Raw genomic sequence first — 6,308 nt, 5'->3', positions numbered from 1 at the left:
CATACAAGATCCTAAAGGGACATGGGAGGGTAGATGTTGAGATGTTTTCACCAGTGAGAGAGTCACAAACAAGGGGACATTGTTGCAAAGTCAGGGGCCAGTCATTTAAAACTGAGGTGTGAAGAAATTTCTTCCCTCAGGGGGAGTGAATCTCTGCAGTTCTCAGCCCCAAAGGATGCTGGAGGCCAGATCATTCCATATACTTAAGGGGGAGAAAGATAAACATTTGAATTCAGGGCTTTGGGGAAGTGGCACAGAAGAGGATTTGAGGCCAGCACAGACCAGCCATGATCATACTGAATGGCAGGGCAGGTTTGAGGTACCTGGTGATCCACTCCTGCTCCCATTTTCTTTTGTTCTTGTGAGACGAGTGGAGACAGAGACGGAAAGAATTGCAAACAGAGATAACAGATGAAATTGGAAAGAAACAGAGAGAGAAATAGTGTGTGAATTAATCAAAGAGGGAAGGCAGTAGGACATACTGAGAGGCTAAAGCAGGGAGAGACAGACAGACCAAGAAAGAGACAGAGGGAGGCCTTCTAACGATTTACTGGCCTTAGTGCTCCTCCACTGAGACCTCGCCCCTCACTGTATCTCCAGTGTAGAGTGCAGAATACTGTTACATGGCTCACAATCTAAACAGGGTTGTGACGAACATTCTGCTGAAATCCTAATGCACTGTTTGTGCTCAAGTGACTGCAGCTGTGACACCAGTTCTGATCCAATTCACGGTGTTTCATGTTTTTCACTGAAGATCCAACAAAAGCAGCTTTATTTTTGGGTCAGAGATTAGGTGTTATATCTGGAGGGGTGATTGAGGACACACTTCCCTCCAGCTTTCCACTTAACATCTCTCCATGTCATTTATCACACTGAATGTCCGGAGGATGATATTAGCCGCCTTTGTATTGGTGGAGATCTCTGAGTTCCATTGGAGCAGGCATTGTGGAAGGTGACTGGAGATCACACATGAAATTTGTGTAGTTCCATTAGAGGTTAAATGTATGTCAGGGTCACCAAAGAAAATATGAAAAGGTCTGGGTTGTGAGTGTTCCACAATGCCAGTGTGTTTTGGGAGACATTAAACAGGTACCTTCGGACATGAGGTGTGGTAGGTGATGCAGACACACGAGAAATAGGTGACTGGTCGCCAACACCTTCCGCCAGTGGGTGTCCCCACACCATGCCTGGATCTGCTGTAGACTAATGGACAGAGATTGTTTGCAATCATTCGTCCACAGCTCCATTATCAGTGTGTCATGTGACAGTCAAGGTGACAGAAGGTGAATGGATTGAACCTCGGTCTTTCCGAGTCCACCTGTCAAAATGTACTTGAAGCAACTCCCACTTAGCCAATCGGAAATGGCCACATCTTGTGTGCTCAGCTGGTTTGGGAATTGGCAGAATGACAGGAGACAGACAGAAGAGATGATGGATGGGTACTGAACCCAGCAGGATGTGATGATGAGCAGTATCCCGCAACGATCTTTGTTGACACTGTAACTATGAACTGACATTATTAATGATGTAGATCATGGGATACAAAGCCACTTCTCTGAGCTTCCAGCAACTAAAGAGCAGGTTCCATTGTAAGAAGTGTGGCAGGAAAGTTTAGTGTCGAGGTGGCAATAGATGAAGTGAACGGGACAACTGCAGCAAAGTGAGATCATTGACGGGGGCAGGTCCGAGGGGCCAGGAGGTCTCCTCCAGCTCCTGTTGTCTTCTGCATAAAACAAAATGCTGGAGGAACTCAGCAGGTCAGGCGTCATCGGTGGAGGGCACTGGACAGTCGATGTTTCAGGTCAAGACCCATCACCTGGACCGAAAGGTGGAGGGGATGTCACCAGTTGAGGGGAAGGGGGGCAGCAAGAGCTGGCAAGTGATAGGTGGATCCAGGTGAGGAGGGGTGATCAGCAGATGGAGGAGGGAAGAGCAGAAGTAGTGACAGAGGCTGGGAGGTGATCGGTGGAGGCGACAAATGGTTGCAGAGAATGGAATCTGATAGGGGAGGAAGATGGAGCAGGGAACCAAACCAGGGAGGTGGGGAGGGCAGATGGGAACAGGTGGGGCAGGGGACCCGGTGGGAGGGGTGTGTGGGTGATGGGCAGATGGATTGGGTGGAGAGGGGAAAGGAGCAGGGTGATGGGGGCTGGGGGTGTGATGGGTGCAGGAGGAACTTGGTAGGTCAGGAGGATGGAGAAAAGGGACAGGGGGCGAGCAGGTTGCATGGAATTGGAGACGTCAGTGTTTGATGCTGAATGTTGAAATCTCCAATTTCAGGTAACCTGATCCTTCTCTGTCCCTTTTCCCTCTCCTCCTGATCTCCCCAGTTCCTCCTAAACCCGTCCCAGCCACCCGATCATCCTGTTTCTTCCCCCTCCTCCACCCAACTCATCTGCCCATCACCCATACACTCCCCCTACTGTTCCCACCTGCCCACCCCACCTCCCTCATTTTGTTCCATGCCCCACCTTCCTTTCCCATCAGATTCCATCATCAACAGCCCTTTGTCACCTCCACCTCTCACCTCCAAGCCTCTGTCGCTATTTCACTCTTCCTCCTCCATTTGCCGATCACTCCTCATCACCTGGATCGACCTATCACTTGCCAGCTCTTGCTGCACCCCTTCCCCTCACCTCGATCTCCACTCTATCAGACAAGATGAAGGGTCTTGACCCAAACCAGCGACTGTCCATTACCCTCCACAGATGCTGTCTGACCTGCTGAGTTCCTCCAGCATTTTGATTTTGCTTCAGATTCCAGCCTCTGCAGTCTCATGTGTCCCTGTTTTCTTCTGTTCTTGTATTCTTATGACCCGCAGATTAGGGTTTGCATCAGGAACAAAACCTATAACGGTTCCATCTTCCTGCATCCCAATCACTGAATTCAGTCAGTGATGGAAATTCAGTATTCTCAAGTTTGGGTGGCGTTTGGTTAAATTCCACCCTAAGGTTTACAAAATTAAACACTGCTTTTGGATTAGTACGGCAGTACAGGGCTGAACACTTGGCAATCTTAAACATCAGGGCACTGCTGATTGAACCTAAATTCACAAATCATTGCCGTAACTCTGACCAAAGTTTACCAATCTATGACTACAGAATGTTGCTGTGCTCCTTTTCTCCAATACATTTGAAAAGAAATTGGCCACAAACTTGTTCAGACGTCAGTGGAGAGAAATAGAGAACACTGTAAGTTTATTGAAGAAAGGGGCCTGTCAACAGGCCCTCAGCTCAACCTGTAGCCAGAGCAGTTCACTCCTATTACCTTTGTAGGATTCAGTCTTAACACAAAGACAGGCACCCTCTCCACACAAGTCTTGGAGAGTGAGATCAGTCAATGTGGACCAGAGTGAATGTGTGTGTGGATGGTGCACAGAACATGCAGTGAGCTGAGGGCTATCTAAAGTGACAATGGTGCTTTACAAGACAGGTGACAATGTAGAATACATGTGATAATTGATCAAACCTTCTGTTCCACATCCAACAATGGCATGTGCTATGAGGAGAGGTTGGATAACTTGGTTGTTCTCTCTGGAGCGGCGAAGGCTGAGGGGAGCTCTTATAGAGGTTCATAGGATTATGAGAGGCATAGATTGAGTAGACAGCTGATGTTTTCTCCCCAGGGTTGAAATGTCTAATACCAGAGGGCATGCATTTAAGGTGATAGGGGGTAAGTTCAAAGGAGATGTGTGGGGCAAGGCTTTTACACAGAGTGTGGTGGGTGCTTGGAATGCGCTGCCTGGGGTGGTGGAGGTGGAGGCAAATTTCGATAGGAGCATTCAAGAAGCTCTTAGATAGGCACATGAATGTGAGGGAAATGATAGGATATGGACATTGTGTAAGCAGAAGGGATTAGTTTAGTTGGACACTTTATTACAAATGTAATTGGTTTGGCATGACATTGTGGGCTGAAGGGCCTGTTCCTGTACTGTTCTATGTTCTATGATTCAGGTTGGAAATTTGGAGTAAAATACCTCTCTGCAGAAGTAATTACAACCTTGAGAAGAAGGTTGTGACAACCTTCAGATGATATTCTACTTCATGTGTTTTGCGCGGCCATTACAAATTATCTTTCCTTGCCTGGTGATCATCAACAAGTTCCTATCAAATAGTTCCTTTGCAAAAATTAAACACACCGAGTACTTCACTGGAACATTAACAGACAAAGCTGTCACCAAGCCAGAGGACAGGTGCCCACAAACCTGGTCAAAGATATTTGATTCATTCAAAGCGTTTGGACCTCAGTGGCAAGGCCAGCATTACATGCCCATCCCGAAATGTACTTGAGGTCAGGGCTTGCTGGGCCATTTCTGAGAGCAGTCAAAAGTGGGTGTGGAGTCACATATGGACCAGAGCAGGAATGGATGGCAGATTTCCTTCTATCAAGGACGTCAGTGAACCAGTTGGTTTCAACAATGCAGTTGTCTTCTTGTCAGTGATTTTGACACTGGATTTATTGCAGAATTGGTTTCAGTGAAGTTGAATTCTCAGCTGCCTTGTGAGGTTGTGAACTGGTGTCTCCAGGCCAGTCGCTGAACCAATATGCTATCTTACCACATGTGGTTGTTTCAAGGAGCAGCTTGAAGGAGGACAGAGGGGATTTACCACTGAGGTTTAGTGAGTGACTTTCAATGCTTGTGACCAAAGTTACAGAGAAGGCACAGTCACCAGTCACAGGAATCCTGTTCACTGAGGGACCACAGTGAGAGGAGTGTAATATTCTCTGAATATTCTTGTTTTGTTGGTGGAAGTTACAGAGATGGAGAGAGGCAGGGTCATAGGAGATCTGTAAGTCAACATCAGGATGTTCAAACTGGAGGAATCCCAGGCTCAGTCTGAACAGAGATGAGAGACCTCAATAATTCAGCAGGCCCAATGTCACAAATGCATCGACAGTCCCACACAGGCACCGAGACCAGAAGAATTCAGGAAATGTTTTCTTTGGCCAGAATCTGCATCTCTCATTGCATTTCACAGCTCTGAGATCGCATTTTATTGACAGCACCGCAGCTAACTGTCACACAGCCTTGCAACTATCTTGAAGTCCCACTGATTCCCCACAAAATAAGTTACCTGATGTTCGATTTTGCTTTCTCAGTCAAAGGTTGTAAGCAGAGAGGAACAACCCACCCTTTAAACAACCCTGATTTCATTCCAATGTACAGTTTGTACAGAGTGAGATTCAGTGCAAGTCTACGCTGAAGTTCTGAAGCCAGCTGATACCAGAGCTTGTCCGGTTTGTAAGTTTTCTATTTCTCATCTGCAGAATTGTCTGTCTTTATCCAAAATCCCTCTACCGAAGAGATTTGGATCAACAAGACCGCTACTCTGGTGTGCATGGTTGTGGGTGCTGATCTGAGCCAGGTCCAAATCTACTGGCAGGTGAGCGAGAGGGAGAAAATTAAAGGAAATGTGACCAAAAAACTGAGAGAAGAAGGGACCCAAGACACAGTGATCAGCCAACTCCAGACCAGTGTGGAGGAGTGGTCCACTGGGGTGGAGTACATGTGCTCCGCCCAACAACCTCCTTCATCCTCAGCAGTGTCAGCGCGGACAAGAAGTACCAAAGGTGGGCAAGAGACCAGCGATTAAATGGCCAACGTTAGTCACCTGGGTAAAACTGCTTTACATTTCCATTGTTTGCTCGTCTATTCCAGTGGAGACAAAATGTCCCGAGGTCAGACTGCTGCCTCCACCACACGAAGGGACCAAGAGTAGGAACACGGCCACCCTTGAGTGTGTGGTCTCTGGATTCTACCCGGACCTCATAAACATCACCTGGGAGAAAGACAGCTCCCTGATCTCCTCCAACACCAGTGGTGCACCGACTGCTCTGGAGCAGGGGGGTACTTTCAGTGCCAGCCACTTCCTGACTGTGAGTACAGAGGAGTGGAAGAAAGGCTCAGTCTTCAGCTGTACAGTGTCTCATCCCCCCTCCAACAGCAGTGTCAGCTGGGAGGTGAAAAGCATTCAAAGTACAGTGCTGGGATTCACTCCAATATTGACATCCTGTGGAAACTAGGGCCAAGCAAGTTCAACACTGAATGACAGGTGTGGCATTGTTGTGCTTGTGTGAGTGAATTAATAACCCAGAGGCATTGGGTTCTAAAACAATTATATTTCTTTCACGGCTTCAGGTTCTTCCAAAGCACTAACACAAGGTCTGTCCATCCATTGTTAAAGGCCCTCAGGGCCTCTGTGTACCATCTCAGATAGATGGCATGTGTGAGAGTGCAGCACTAGCACCAGGAACTGTGCTTCGCTCTGTTCCCAAGCCTCTCGAGAATGGTTGAACACACAACCTTA

General features: G+C 47.6%; 1 protein-coding gene across 1 annotated transcript in view; it reads left to right on the top strand.

Annotated features, from left to right (window-relative positions):
- The window catches only part of LOC127576545 (zinc finger protein 239-like), a 257,965-nt gene that overhangs the window by 114,976 nt on the left and 136,681 nt on the right, over window positions 1-6,308 (top strand). The gene's annotated exons all lie outside the window — the stretch shown is intronic.

Source organism: Pristis pectinata, chromosome 12 (genome assembly GCF_009764475.1).
Source record: "Pristis pectinata isolate sPriPec2 chromosome 12, sPriPec2.1.pri, whole genome shotgun sequence".
In the NCBI taxonomy this organism is placed as follows: Eukaryota; Metazoa; Chordata; class Chondrichthyes; order Rhinopristiformes; family Pristidae; genus Pristis; species Pristis pectinata.
Note: the sequence above shows the minus strand (reverse complement) of the source record. Positions and strands in the feature narration are given on the sequence as shown.